The sequence below is a fragment of the Microcaecilia unicolor genome, chromosome 1, assembly GCF_901765095.1.
Source record: "Microcaecilia unicolor chromosome 1, aMicUni1.1, whole genome shotgun sequence".
NCBI lineage: Eukaryota > Metazoa > Chordata > Amphibia > Gymnophiona > Siphonopidae > Microcaecilia > Microcaecilia unicolor.
The window spans coordinates 63,645,356-63,660,776 of NC_044031.1; the positions used below are offsets into that span (position 1 = coordinate 63,645,356).

Consider the following 15,421-nt stretch of genomic DNA (forward strand, 5'->3'; position numbering starts at 1 on the left):
CAGGACACAATGAGATGAACAAAGTGTTCAGTTCTACTGTCCAGTAATCCAACGTAAGCATTCTGGAGACTATATACAAACAGGTGTTAGCTTAACACTTGAATTTAATATGAGCTATCATGAGCATTTGTTTATTGGATTTGATATACCATCCTCTCTAGACAAGTCAATCAGAACTGTTTACAGGTTTGTTATACAATAAATCATAAAACGGTAACATTAAATACAAATAACATTTAAAAAGCATCAACTATCATCCACGTAAGAGACACACAAACCCACAAATTAAAAAAAAAAATTAGTTTGCTCACAGGGTATGAATGTTGCATGTACTATTTAGCGCGTTAATACTTATAAGGATTCATGTGGCAAAAGTTAACTCTGTACATGTGCTGGGGCAAATCTACAACCAGCCTTGGCCTTTGGTGGGGTATTTTAGTCAAGCCACAAGCCAGAGTTGTACTGATGTCACCTTTACTTAGATGCACTCACTATCCTCTTGCTGTGATTCAGGTCACACTACTGCACAGTTGAGATAATGCTATGTTAGGCTGTCAACTGGATGGCTTAGCTCAGCATCCCAGGGTAGCTTGAGAAGTCACAAGGTGTGAGAGGTGTGGGGAAGGGTAGGGTCAGATTTAGGTGCATTGTCGTCTCTAAGCTGTAATTTAAGAAGCCCCCCCCCCCTATTAAGTAGGAAGTAAATTTTAAGTTTAATAAATAATAAATTTAAAAAATATATAAAACCAACCAACAATAGTCAATCATAAAAACAATAATTATGATTATTTTATATTGCATTTAACTTTTTAGTGAAGCAGGAGGCCCCTTGTAATGTGAGGCCCTAAGCTTAGCTTGTTCTGCTTATATGAATAGAGAGGAGAGCCAATGACTCTCTTAGTTCACATGGCGGCAGTCAAGCAGGCAAAGATCTCTGACTGCCTAGCTAACCAGCAGTAGGCAGGCACTTGGCCCAAGTATGAAGTTCTAATTGTTCTAACATCTAAATATATCTGCACTCTACTCTTGACCAATTTATTGTCTATGAGTTTACAGACTGATGCGGGGGGGGGGGGGGGGGGGGCAGAAATGGGACAGCACCAAGGGCAAAGGAGTTATAACTACCTATGCTGTGTATTCCATCACTCCTCCTTACAAAACAACTTATAAAACAATCATATTTTTAAAAAGGAACACAACGAGAAAGACCACAGCATAAAAGGAAAGAAAATTCTACCATCAGGCAGACTGGATGGACCGTGCAGGTCTTTTTCTGCCGTCATCTACTATGTTACTATGTATCAGAATCTACATTATAGGATGCGGTGGGGGAAAAAACCTAAAGTTCAGGTACAGACACTGGGCTTCATTGAGTGTAAAAAAAGAAGTCAAAGATGTGCTGACTGCAGTTATGGGAATAGAAGAGAGGGAAGGTGGCAGAGCCTCACTATGAGGGGAAGGCTCTACAGACTGACTGTTGTGAGAATGGAAGGCTTCATCTGTTGAGTAAGCTATAGGAATGCTAAATAGCTCTATGCTGGGTAGCTGTGGTTGGTTCGGTCTCATAAATGTAGCATAGAAAGTAGGTCTCACTATGAAACTTCCTCTCCTCTGGTGTGGAGATCTGTTTGCCAATGATAATTTCACTTTGTAGATTATAAAAACTTACAGACTGTTTACGTAAATGATTCTACAGATTAATACCTGCATCTTCCCATGGACTTTTAATTCATTGGTGACCTTCAAAAAGTCACACCAACCACTGGTAGAAACACCATGCGTTATATTTTTCTTCAGTGGATATATATTCCTTGCTAATTCCAAAGAAAAAATATTAACAGAAACAAACCTTTAACTTCACCAAAGAAATCAAGAAATTTGATAAGATTGACCATCAGGTACCACTTAAGAGACTGGAAAATGCTGACCTGACTAAAGTAGTTTTAAAATGGTTTTGCTCTTTTCTAGAGCATAGGGCGTTTCAGGTCAACACAGAATGTGATCTTTCAGCATGGAAAGAAGTTGCTTCAGGAGTGCTGCAAGGGTCAGTATTATCTCAAGTCTTGCTTAACTGATACATGACGCCCATTTGTAAACTGTTAGCTTGTCTTGGTCTGCATTATAGACTGTATGAGGATGATTTTCAGGTGGACAATTCTGTTGAATCCTCTTGGCACATTTATCATATGCAATTAAATTAATTCAGAACTGGATGATAGCCAATAGGTTACAATTAAATGTCAGCAAAAGACAATTATTGTTTCTCTCCAGATTAGGGAGATAAATTGTCCTTTGCATTTTCAAGTAGATGAATATACAATTTCAATATTAAAAGAAATTAAGGGGGTCTTTTACTAAAGCGCGCTAGCGTTTTTAGCATGCACTAAACGCTAGAGACGCTAATGTACTCCTATTTAAAGTCATACTGGGCATGTAATTAAGAATGTTTTCTTCAAGCTATGATTATTACGTAGACTTCAGGATTTACTTTCTTTTGGGAATTTTCAGGCTATTCATCAAGCCATTGTTTTCCCACATTTTGATTACTGTAATGCGTTGTTGATTGGTCTGCCTGGTTATATGCTTCGAGTGCTCCAGGTTGCCCAAAATGCGTTAGCCCAAGTGTTGACAGGGAAATCAAATAGAGAACATATGACAGCCAACTTAGCATCGTTGCATTGGTTACCAATTACATTAGGACTGAATTTAAGGTTCTTACCTTGATTTTCAAAGCGTTGAATAATGTTGGATCTCCTTGGTTGGCTTCAGTTTTGAAAATGTATAAATCTACTCGCTCTTTAAGATCTGAGAGTAAGTGTTTGTTAGAGGTTCCAAGCTTTTGAACTGTAAGTTTATTAGGCCTTCGGGCTATTACCTTTCAAATTGCAGGGCCTAAGCTCTGGAATTCCTTGCCACTTGAGATGTGTAAAAATCGAAGCACTGCTCACCTTTAGAAGACAGTTAAAAACATTTTTGTTTTCAAAGGCATTCGGAGAACTTGGGGTCCTAAGAGTTAATAGCATGGGTGGTACAGACATGGCTATAATTATTGTTTATAATGTTGTCTGGTGTATATACATTTGATGTTGTATGTGATGATGTTTTTTTTTTTAATGTGTATGCGATTTTTTAATCTGCCAAGAACATAGGATTGAGCAGAACAGAAATTGTGATAAATAGCCAAACATAATGCAAAATCACCACGAGGGTTGGATGGGGCAGGTGGGGGATCCTTTGGAGAAAAGCTTGACAAGCAGGGGGAGCTAGGGGAAAGTGGGGCCATAACCTCCTCAAGCCCGACACCCCATGAGATCGCGTCCTGTCCACGTGGTGCCAGAATCGCCAAAGCACAGGAACGAATGCAAATCGAAGTGGAAAGCGGCACGAGGTGCACTTGGCCTGTACTTGGTTCCAGACCTGGATGAAAAATTCCCTCACCAGCCCTAACCATTTGAATTCCGACCGCTGATAGAGTCAATCATCAACCTGCTACCATCGGACTAGAGGGACGAAACAACAGAAGTGAGAGGTCTGCACCAGCTCCTCTTCTCAACAATCCGTATGTCTATGTCTATTCTGATCCCAGATTCTAATTTAGACTACTCTGAACTGGATTATAGTATATGACTTTGACTCTAATACTATTTCTGATTCCGATTTGGATCTTAATCTTTCGATTTTCCTAAGCCACACCTATGAATCTTACCCCCACTGAAACTATGGTTTTGCTAATGTACCATTTTACCTTAGTCCCATTTTAAGCTCTGAATCCTAGCCCTGATGACCGTGCATATTATAGAACTTTATACTGAATATTTTTATATATTCTAATGTTATGAACTGCACTACATCTTGATACTATATATTGAAATATATCTTGGCACTGTCCTAAGAATGCATACATTAGATGTAAATCCTGTTAAGTCCACTAGGTAACATATCTCGACCACTGCCCTCCCATTTTTCCACCTGTTTTCCTCTAATCCACCCACCTGATCAACCAAAATATCCTATTAACATGCTCCTTTTAAACACACCCATCATCATCCACTCATCCACAAAAAAAACAAAAACGTCACCCCCACCTCAAAGAGAATCAACAAAATGATTATCACTAAACCAATTCTAATAACCTGCACACTATCCCTAATTCACCAAACACTAACCACCCCCCTACAATACTTAACCTTTTCAGATTACCCAGACACATCACACCTCACCAGAACAACAACAATCAAAACAATGAAAAAACTACCTCACGGGGACAAACATAACATAAAGGAAAGAAAGGACATAATAAACCTATACAAAAAGAGAACAGACAACTTAAGAAAATCATCACAACTACAAACATAAAAGACCCTTACCAAACAATTCAGGTGGGATACATAAACGCCAGATCAGTAGTAAATAAAACAACAACAATTACTGACTGGATCACAGCAGACAATTTTGACCTAGTACTCATCAGCGAAACCTGGATCCACGATCACAAGGACCCCATAATCCTAGAACTCTGCCCCCCAGGCTACAAAATTACATACTCGACAAGGAAAGAAAAAAAGAGGCGGTGGAATAGCACTAATCTATAGATCCCACTTCACGGTAACAACAACAGCTGAGTCCATAACACCAAAACTCAAAATTGCCTCAGTTAGAATCCACCATGATATGATACCCTGCTTGACCACCTAAACATGATCCTGTTTTATAGACCACCAGGAAACTGGCAAGAATGCCAGTCAAACTTTATGGATTTTATATCGAATACATGTGTAAACAACTCCAATCTACTCATAATAGGGGACTTAAACCTACACCTGGAAGACCCTAATGCAACCAATGCACGCAACTGCAAAGACTTCCTACAACTATGGGACCTTAAATTGCCTAATATGCAAGCTACACATGTCAAAAGACACACACTTGACCTCATTACATACAAACTATCTTTAGACTCAAACCTTATACTAACAGACACAAAATGGACGGCCATACCATGGTCAGATCACCATAAATTAAACGTAGCCCTACAATGGCGGAAAAAAGACAAGCAACCCAAGCTAGAATGCACAACCTACACCACTAGAGGACAGATTGATCATGTTACATTCTGGCAACAGATCTACAAAAATGAATGGCGAGCACAGACAGACTCCAAACACTATCTCCAAAATTGGGACGACAGATGCAGAAGCATACTAGACGAAATTGCACCACAAAAATAAGGACATCATGAAGACACAACTCAATACCTTGGTTCAACGAAGAACTGAAAAAACTAAAAACATGAGTCAGGAGATTCGAACGCGCATGGCAAAAAATGAAAAATGAACATATACTCAAAGCTTGGAAACAAATGCAAAGAAAATACAAATATACAATAAGACAAACCAAAAGAGCATACTACAAAACCAAAATAGGACCACACTACAAAGACGCACATAAACTCTACCAACTCGTGCACAAACTAATAGACACCACACCAGTGACCACAGCCAGCACAGACACCCCATCGGCAGACCAACTTGACAAATACTTCAATGAGAAAATTATAAAACTTCGATCCACATTACCACACAATACCACTGACCACGAAAAATTTATGGATTGCCTGGACCCTAACTCCTGGTGAATACCCAGCAGATCGAACCTGGAATGACTTCGACATGCAAACTGAAGATACCATCATTCAAGCACTCAACAAATTCTACAAAACCCACTCCAAACTGGATATCTGCCCCAGCAGCCTAATAAGGTCCGCCCCCAAACGCTTCATAACAGACCTTACATCACACCTGAACTACAAGCTACAACACGGACTTCTTCCCCAAAGACAACGGAAATATATTACTTACACCCATACCCAAAGACTTAAAGAAAAAACTAAATGACACAACCAACTATCGACCAGTAGCATCCATCCCCCTGATAGTAAAACTAATGAAAAGTATGGTAACCAAACAACTCACCAACTACCTAAACAAATTCTCAATACTACACGAATCACAGGATTTCGATCCAACCATAGCACTGAAACAGTGCTAATCACGTTCATAACCAAATTTAAAGCGAGTATGGCGATTCAAAGGTTTCCTGGTAGTTAGAAGGAAATGGCCTGGTTCTGAAGTTGAAGAAAATGCAGCTGATTTTTGCTAATATTCTCCTAAAGCCCTTCCTCCCTTCTGTACCATTGATTAACTTTATTCTGGAGTTCTCTTGGCAGCTCTGTGCTCCATATGTTTAGATCTCTGCTTTAAATTAAATTCATACAACAGAAACAGCCAGAATCTTCATCAAGATAATGTAACTGGACATAGATGGACACTATTACATATTTATGGATCTTGTTAAGGAAATTTTTAAAAACAAAGCTATGCGTTTACTATGACAAAGTGTATAAAGACTCAAGGAATCAAGATTTGTCATTTCTTTCTGAATATTTCTATAATTATTTAGTACATAAGTACTGCCATACTGGGACAAACTCCAAAGGTCTATCAAAAGCACAGCATCCTGTTTTCAACAGTGGCCAATCCAAGTACCTGGCAAGAATCTGTTGTATAGATCTGTGAAACAAACTTTTGCTTTAGTGCATTCTGAACTGTATATTTAGACAGGAGAATCTTAAAAAATGAACATAAAAATGTACATAAAGATGTACAGTGGTGTGTTATAGATAGATATACTAGCATAGACCTACTGAAACTCAATAGACGATGTGTGTGTGTGGCTGGGGGCAGGGTGTGTTCAGGAGGGGGTGTGCGTTTGTGTCTGTATGCTGGGGGCAAAGTGTGTGAGTGGTGTGTCCAAGCAATGTATATGTTTGGAGTTGGGGGTCTGTCATGAAACACCTAGCCACCCGCCTGGGGTTACCCTACAGCCAGTTAGAGGGTCTATCCCCAGCACAGCTCAGGTCTGCCTGCACCTGCTGCTCATGCTCTACACTAGCATCCTCCTCCCACCGACTGGGTCACAACTGCCTCTGGGCAAGTCTCCCACTCTCAAATTATCCCCCGTGATTTCAAGGTTACTGGAGCCACATTCCCAGTGGTCCCACAGTTCCCAGAAAGCACTCACAGACCCAACACACAAACCACCAGGATTTTTTTTATCAGTCCAGACAGGCAGAACGAACAAACAAATATATTTATTCTCAGAATTTGGAACAATGGACAAAAAAAAAAATGTGCAAATAGCAAACAGCAACTGAAAATCAATTAGAAAACTAACTAAACATTTGTATACTATCTAAACAATACCTAGGAAGATCAGGAAATATATTTGTTCACAAAGCCTTAGCAAAGAGATCTGTTTCTCTCTTCTTCCAGGATAAGACTGAAGCAACAGTCAGCAACAATTGCTAATTTCAAACTCCAGCCCAATCAGAGACCAGTCAATGAGTTTTTCAAATTAAAACTGGTTACATCACTACAGGCACTTCTTATGCCTAAAAGAAAGAGCAGTCAGTCCTCTATAAAAGCTTTAAGCATAAACATGCACCTTCTGCTGGCCAAATAGGAGAAATACACTTCAGACATAAGTAAACCAGGAAAATATCCAATACATTTTACAGGCTTAAAACACACTGTTTCTTCACAGGGTCTATATGTTTGTGTGTTTGGGGTGGGTGGGAATGTGTCTGGAGTGAAGGATGTGTGTGGAGATGGAAGTCTGCATAGAAGGCGTAGCATGCATGTATTTATAAGGTGGCCTGTACATGAGGAAAAGTGTTAGTGTGTGACGGGGGTAGGTGGGGGACAGTGTATAAGCGTGTGTGGTTGTATCAATGTAAGTGGGGGCAAAGGGTGTGTCAGGGTTTGTATGCCTGGGGACAGCGTTTTTGTGTGGGTTGAGGATGGTGTCTGTAAATGTACTTACGTTGGTGGTAGGAGTGTCTGGAGGCAAAGTGCTTGTGTATGGGCTGGTTTGGCAGGAGTATATGTACAAAAGGGTGGGCAAAAGATGTCTGCAACTATATGTATGGATAATACTTAGGCTACAGTCTGTTTCTTAGGTACTAGCAGGATGCACAAAAACAAGCACACACAGGAAATACAAGAGTAGCAGCAGGAGAGGGAAAAGTGCTGGAGTTGGAAAGAAGGCACACCAGTAGTGTAGCTGCTGGGGGGGGGGAGGCTGTCCACTCCCCAATTGTGGCACTGTCTGTTATGGTTGGCGGGGATCCCTCAGCCCCGTCAGCAGATGGGGTTCTCCCCCAGTGGTCTGACAGTCAGTGGTCCTTTCCATGGACTACTGCGCTGCTCCCCCTTGCACCTGCTTACTTTTTGTGAATGTGTGAAAAAGGAGCATGGGTGGATGGGGGGGCAAGGGAGAGGCAGCCCACGGAAAGGGAACTGCCAATTGCAAGGTTGCCAGTGGAGGACCTTTTCTGCTGACGGGGCTCAGGGATTCTTGCCAGCTCAGGTACTTGGAAATTGGGGGGGGGGGGGGGGGGGGGCAGGGCAGGGTCAAGGGGGTAGAGCAAAGTTTTGTGCTTCCCAAATTTGGCCTCAGGTTCCCCCCAAAATTTAAGTTCTGGCTATGTGATATTAGCACACAAATGCTTTTTCTGTCCACGTGTGCCTGCTAATACGATCAGCTGCATATACTGTAGATGAGATCACTTTCCTGACTTCATGTGCCATTTTTCCTTAAGTTAGTCACCCTTATTTTCTGTCTACATATTCCATCTTCGCTAACCCAATGTGTATTTTGTTGGCATTAGGTAGAACATTATGCCATAGTGTGTCATGTGAATATGTGACTGCTGTAATTGTCTATTGTCTGTGTCTGGCTTATTCTTGCTGTATACTGCCTTGGGTAAATTTCTTCAAAAAGGCAGTAATAAAAATGTAAATACATACATACATAAAATATGTGCACAGGTTATGTTTTTTGACCTTGGACTCTAAAAATAACATGCAATCTCATATGCTGTCTTTCGTTTTAAAATCCCGCATCAAGGTACATAAACATAAGAACATAAGAGTAGCCATACTGGGTCAGACCAATGGTCCATCTAGCCCAGTATCCTGTTTTCCAAACTGTGGCCATGCCAGGTCACAAGTACCTGGCAGAAACCCAAATCGCGGCAACACTCCAAACTACAAATCCCAGGGCAAGCAGTTGCTTCCCATGTCTGCCTCAATAGCAGACTATGGACTTTTCCTCCAGGTTCTCAGCTTAGGCTCTTTATATCGCTGCCTGTAACTCTGAACAGGTTTCACTCACTCTCCAGTGCTGCTGAGAATGCTCAAGCATTCCCTTTCTATTACCAGCTGCTTCTCGTGATCTGGCTTGTCTCTCTGAGCCGTAACAGAAGGGCTAAGTTTAAGTAATTTTGCGTTTAAAAACCAGGCTATTTTCTATAGTGTATTTCTTCATTTAGTATTTATATTTCAACATTTTTATTGATGAAGACAAAATTAACCACATCCAATATCTGGTTTAACCATAAAAACCATCATCAAACTTTCAAAATAGAAATACAATAATAAAGTCCATCATCAATCTTTTTGACCTTTTCTCCCATCCCCCCCTAACCCTCCCTCCTCCCCTCTGCTTTAATAATAACAGTTTTTATTGATGATAAATCAATACAAACATATTCTCGACAGTAACCATACTTCCCTCTCTATCTCACCTCATATATTAGTAGAGTTTAACTCGTATAGACAGTCATCATTTTATACCCTACATATCCCCATCCTTATCTGTTCATCTTCATACATTTTGTTCTAATATTCACACATATTCACGATGCAAAACAAACACAAGTCCCTTCCAAAGTAACACGTTAGAACATAACTCTTTAATATTATCACTGTTCTTTACCCACTATAACAGTCCCATCCCAACTACTCCCCTTCCCCCTCCCTCAGACTCTCTGCTCTTCCCCCCTTCCCCTCCATCCCAGTATGGTTACTGAAGTTCATAGGTTCTATGCATCCAGAACATTCTTAACACATTGCATCTAACATTAAGACCTTCATTAACATAACTGTATCATCAAAATCTCAGAGGCTTTTTATTGATCTTCCCCTTCCCCCCTCCCTTCTCATGCACTCTACCACTTAGCAATGATGTCTGACTTAACAATTAACTTCACGCTCTTTCCACTCTCGTTCAAGCACTCCAGCTACCCTAAAGTATTCAGGACTTGACTCCTTGCTCGTGGGGATATTTTATTTATATACGCCTTCCAAATTTTTATAAATCGCAGCCGCCTCTTTGGCGTGTTGCGGGCATCTTGCATTTCCCATAACATGAGCTCGTGCACCTTATTTCTCCAATACCAAAACGAGGGACCTTTATCTACAGTCCAACAGTTTAAGATGCATTTTTTCCCCAAAATACAGAGCTTACTGAGAAATATCTTTTCTTCAAGCGTTCCCTTATTCCATACCATCATAGAACTCAGTATCATCCCTTCAAAGGACAGGACCACTTGATGCCCCAGAACCCAGCTTATAAATCGGGAGAGAGCTGACCAAAACCCTTGTATCTCTCCACATTGCCACATGCCATGGTAAAATGAGGCACCCACTGTCGCACATTTAGGACACTTACTTGTTTCCACCGCCCCTGCGTACCAAGCCTGCTTCACCGAGAAATATGCCCTGTGTACAGTTCGAAAATGACATGCCTGCAATTCGGCACTGTTCACCACCCTCACACCTCCCTGAAGCGCTGCTAGTATCTTCCCTTCTGCTATTCGACTTCCCACCTCCTGACTCCATCTTTCAGCAACCAACTTAACATCTCTTTTGGGTTGTTTCCCCTCCAGTACTTTATGAAACCAGGACACTGATATCTGTCCTGCTGCGTCCCCAGTCAGGAAGTCCTGGATTTCCTTTTCAAATCCTGGCAAGAGGCTTACAGTGGGGAGACTACGCACATAGTGAGAAAGTTGATGATAAGCTAATTTTGCTAACAATCCTCCCGAGTAGTGTTTCTCAAACTCAGAATAAGGCATTATTGTCCCGTCTTTTAATAAAAAATTCCCCAACAATATCACTTCCCCGCTTCCCCAAATCTCTGAAAATTTTACTTTCCCGCCCCGGTGAGAACTCCCCATTACCAACAATGGGCAACATCACACTACTCTCTGCGCTATGCCCCCAAAGTTTGGTTATCACTTTCCATAAATGTCTTAAAGGCTGTAGCAGTAGACTGTGTTTAACCTGTTGAGGGAGATTTCCAGTTTTTGCGTGTATTAAGTAATTGAGGTGCCAAGGACTAAAATACTTATTTTCTAACTGTAAATCTGTTTACGTACTCGTTCCTAAAATCCAGTCTCTTAAATGTCTTAGGAGACACGCTTGATTATATAGTCGCATGTCTGGCATACCTAACCCTCCGCTCCCTTGAGTCCCCCTAAGGTATTCCCATTTAAGCTTTGCCTTCTTCCCTGCCCAACAAAATCTAGCTACCTGCCTCTGGTGCGCCCTCAAATCTTTTTTCCATAACCATAAGGGCAGTACTTGCAATATATATAACCATTTTGGAAACACCAGCATTCTATATAAATGAATCCTACCACAAAGTGACAATGGTAGGGAGTTCCACTTGGCCAATTGCTCCCTCGTATCTCGCAATAACTTGGGAATATTAGCAGCATACAGCTGCATAGGATCCAATGTTAATTGAATACCTAGGTATCTAAATGATCCTGTCGCCCACCGTAACGGGAACTGTACCCAGGCTTCCCTCCTTATCTCCTGACTCGCCAATGCCTCCGATTTCATCAAGTTTAAATGAAATCCAGAGTAATCCCTGTATTCCTTTATGCTTTCCATAAGGTGTCTCAAAGAAGTCATGGGGTTCGTCAACAGGACTAATAGGTCGTCCGCAAATGCTGCTATTTTAAATTCCCTATCCTGGATATGGACTCCCGTTATATCAATATTGTTGCTTATCTCTCTTATCAGTGGATCAAGTGTTAAGACAAAGAGAAGTGGTGATAGAGGGCATCCCTGGCGCGTTCCTCGACCTATAGGGAACCAATCCGAGACTATACCATTTACCAGGATTCTCGCTTTAGGATCAGTATACAAAGTTTTAACTGCTTGCAGGAAGAATCCGCCCATACCATATGCTTTGAGTGTTTCAAAAAGAAATCCCAATCCACCCTATCAAATGCCTTTTCGGCATCAAAACTAATTAACATTGTTGGTAACCCTTCCCGTCGTGTTTTTTCCAACGCTAAGATTATCCTCCTCATATTCTTTGCTATTTTCCTGCCCCTTACAAATCCCACTTGTGGGTGTTCTACTAAGGAGGGAAGGTATCTAGCCAGCCTATTAGCTAGCAGTTTGGCCAAAAATTTTGCCTCCGAATTTAATAGTGAAATGGGCCTGTAAGATTCTGGGCATTGCGCCAATTTACCCGGCTTCAACAATACCGTTATATGGGCCTGATTCATATGTAGCGGCAGTAATTCTCGTTGAACTGATATGTTAAAGACTGGGCCAATTTCTGTCTGCAATAACTTGTAGAACTCATTCCTCAGTCCATCAGGACCTGGTGCCTTCCCTAAGGGGCTTTGTTTAATTACCCACATCACTTCATCTATAGTGATATCTGCATTCAGCACCCTCAGTTCCTCATCATCCACTTTGGGTAACTCAACACTAGCCAAATAAGCCGCACTAGGTGTGACCAGATCTTCCTGTGGTTTATATAATTTAGAAAAGAACTCTTTAAAGATTCCCGAGATTTCACTATCTTTATTTGCTAGTAATCCTTGGCGGTCTTTTAATGTAAGTATCTTCTGGTAACCTGCTTTCCTACCCATGATCCGTGCCAAAAAGCCCCCTCCTTTATTAGCGAATTTGTAAAGGTGGTATTTATAATAGGCCATAGACCTCTGGACTGTACGATGCATCAATTCATTTAGACTTTGCTGCGCCTCTAATAGTTGCACCCTTATTCTCTGTGAGTGGTCTACACTGTATTGCCTCCGTAAGTTAGTCACCCTCTTCTCCAATCTAAGGATTTCCTGTTTTCTCGCTTTCCGTTTAAAACTTGTGTAAGCTATGATCTCCCCCCTAAGTACAGCTTTAGCTGCCTCCCAATAGAGCACTGGGTCTGTCCTGTGACTCTCATTATTGGCACTGAAATCCTTCCAACATTTTATCAAGTGAGGTAAAAATTGATTGTCCCGGTACAGCCAAGTTGGGAATTTCCATACAAAAGCCTCTCTCCTTTCCCCTTTTATCTGCAATCTCACCATTACCCAGGCGTGGTCTGAGATCATTATTGGCCCAATTTTTGCTGTTTCCACCTGTGTAAACAAGTCCCCAGTTACAAGTATATAGTCTATACGAGATAAAGAGGCGTGTGCTCTCGACAAGTGGGTATAATCCCGTTCTAACGGGTTCAAGGTTCTCCACACGTCCACCACCGCAAACGCCTCTTCCAACCCTGCTATACCTCTCCGGGCCTGGCCAGCTCCCTCCTCGATGGGTTGGACCTGTCCAATGATGGGTCCGCTGCCTCATTGAAATCTCCTCCCATTATAATCTGGGCCTCTCCTAGTCCTTGCAGTGCTCGAGTTAATTGTAGATAGAATCGCTTTTCATACGTGTTGGGAGCATATATGTTACATAGCACTACTGGCTGTCGATCTAATATTAGGGATGCCAGTACATATCTACCATGGGCATCTTTTACAATCTTAATAACCTTCACATGTATGCCTTTGCGTACCAGTGTGATCACTCCTCCTTTTCCCCCCACTGCCGGAGATTCGAAAATTTCCCCAACCCACCAGCGCTTCAGTTTGGCATGTTCTGCTCCTGTTAAGTGTGTCTCCTGCAGAAATGCAACTGATGCCTGTTGATCATTAAGTGTTTTTAAAATTTTTTGTCTTTTAACAGGCGAGTGGATACCCCCCACATTCCAAGTTATAATTTGTAATGAAGTCATGTAATCCCAATCTGTCGGTCAATGCTTCCATACAATCTTCCAGCAATCATGCCAGGGAGGCGTCCCAGCCACCACCTCCCCAGCACTAACTTCCAGTCCTTCCCCATTCTCCCATCACTCCAGACATCCCACTCAGTCTCCTTACATACACACAAATAGCTTGTATCCCTCCCATTCCCTGCCCCTCTCCCCTGCCTCAAGCCTCTTCCCATCCCTCCCTTCTCCCCTCGTCCCCGTTTATCACACTTCCAGGTCCCCTTCATACCCTAGACTTCTCTCGCCCCATAAAGCCCCTACTTTAGCTATGATTTTCTTATTTCTAAACCCCTCACCCCTCAAGGGAGTATCAACCATTAGCCCAAATAGACCCAATTCCGGGCGAATAGCAACTGCCCCCTGAGTGTATATCATAACATCTGCAACTACTATACATCAATGATCCAAATCTCGAATAGAGACTTTCAATGCAACTCTTACCACATCCACTTATCCAGGCCCCTCACCCCCTCTCTCCAAGTTGAGAATCCCGGGGAGGAGGGGGGGCCTCAAATGTCCTGCTCAACTCACAGTCCTTCCCAAAGTCATGTATCTGGCTTTTTCATTTCTACATCCAGAAACTGCTGGGCCTCTTGTGCGTTTTGAAAGGAGCGCCATTGACTTCCATGTTGGATCTTTAGGACGGCTGGATAAAGTAGCATAAATTTAGTATTCTTGGATACCAGTGCAGAGCATATTGGGTGAAAACGGCGTCGTTGTTCTTGTACCCCCGCCGAATAGTCCTGAAAAATCTTAATCAGGTTCCCCTCATATGCAAGTGAGTCCCTCTTCAGTCTAAAGCCCCTTAATATCTCTTCCTTATGCAGGTAATTGAGCACTTTAATGATGACTATTCTTGGCCTTTGCAGGTTGGGTTGCCAACGCCCCAACCTGTGGGCTCGTTCAATGCACAGCTCTCCTCGGCTATCAGAGAGAGCCAGTTCTTTTTTTAACCATTGTTCTAACAGTTGCCCAAGTGCTTTTTCAGGAATCTTTTCCGGCAGCCCCACAATTCTCAAATTACATCTTCTGGCACGGTTTTCCATGTCTTCTATTTTTTCCTGTTGCGATTTAAGCTGTGCCCGAAGCCTGGTTAATTCCTGCGTATTCTGAGAACAAGAGTCCTCTGCGGCTGCAATCCGATTTTCGGCTTCTCCCACTCTCTTCTCTGTTTCGGCCCCAGACGATTCAAGGTTTTTTAATTGTCCAGCCAATAAGTCAAATCGTGGATTTAGGGCAGCACTCACCGCCGCTGTTATTTGCGCCAATTGTTTGTCCGTAAATTCTCCCTCATACACACTTTTCGAGTCCGCCATTTTGTGGCCAGTCTTAAAAGGTGATACTTTTTCCTTATCAAATTTTGTTCCTCTGCGGGTAGTCCCTGGTGGCATGGGCTTCAAGTATTGCTCCATACACAATTAAATAAGCCACTTATGACCTCCTCGCACCTTTA

At 42.0% G+C, this 15,421-nt stretch overlaps 1 protein-coding gene across 2 annotated transcripts in view; it reads right to left on the bottom strand.

Annotated features, from left to right (window-relative positions):
• Positions 1-15,421, bottom strand: part of LOC115466611 (mitogen-activated protein kinase kinase kinase 3-like) — a 320,888-nt gene that overhangs the window by 70,141 nt on the left and 235,326 nt on the right. The gene's annotated exons all lie outside the window — the stretch shown is intronic.